The following is a 303-nucleotide window of genomic DNA, read 5'->3' as shown; positions in this document are numbered from 1 at the left end:
CGACCTCCTCGGGGCGGGCGGCAATTGCATAAGACCGTGGCTTTAATCCCACCAGTGCTGCCGCTGTTTGATGGGGCAGAGCCCCAGTCACGCTTGGCTAGCGGGCTGGGCGAGGTGGCTACTGCTCACCCCGCCGCGGCTCCTTGCAATGACTCTCTGGGGCTGCAGGAGCGCGTTTGGGGCGGCGCTGGCTCCCCGAGCTGCTCTGTGCCGGGGCGAGTTCCGTGCGTGACCCGCAGGGGCTGTGCGGAGCCTGGTGAGGCGTCAAGCCCTGCTGGCTGGCGCACGGCGGGGTGCTGGGGC

The sequence above is a fragment of the Aptenodytes forsteri genome, unplaced genomic scaffold (assembly GCF_000699145.1).
Source record: "Aptenodytes forsteri isolate BGI_AS27 unplaced genomic scaffold, ASM69914v1 Scaffold55, whole genome shotgun sequence".
Taxonomy (NCBI): domain Eukaryota; kingdom Metazoa; phylum Chordata; class Aves; order Sphenisciformes; family Spheniscidae; genus Aptenodytes; species Aptenodytes forsteri.
This window is presented reverse-complemented; position numbering follows the sequence as displayed.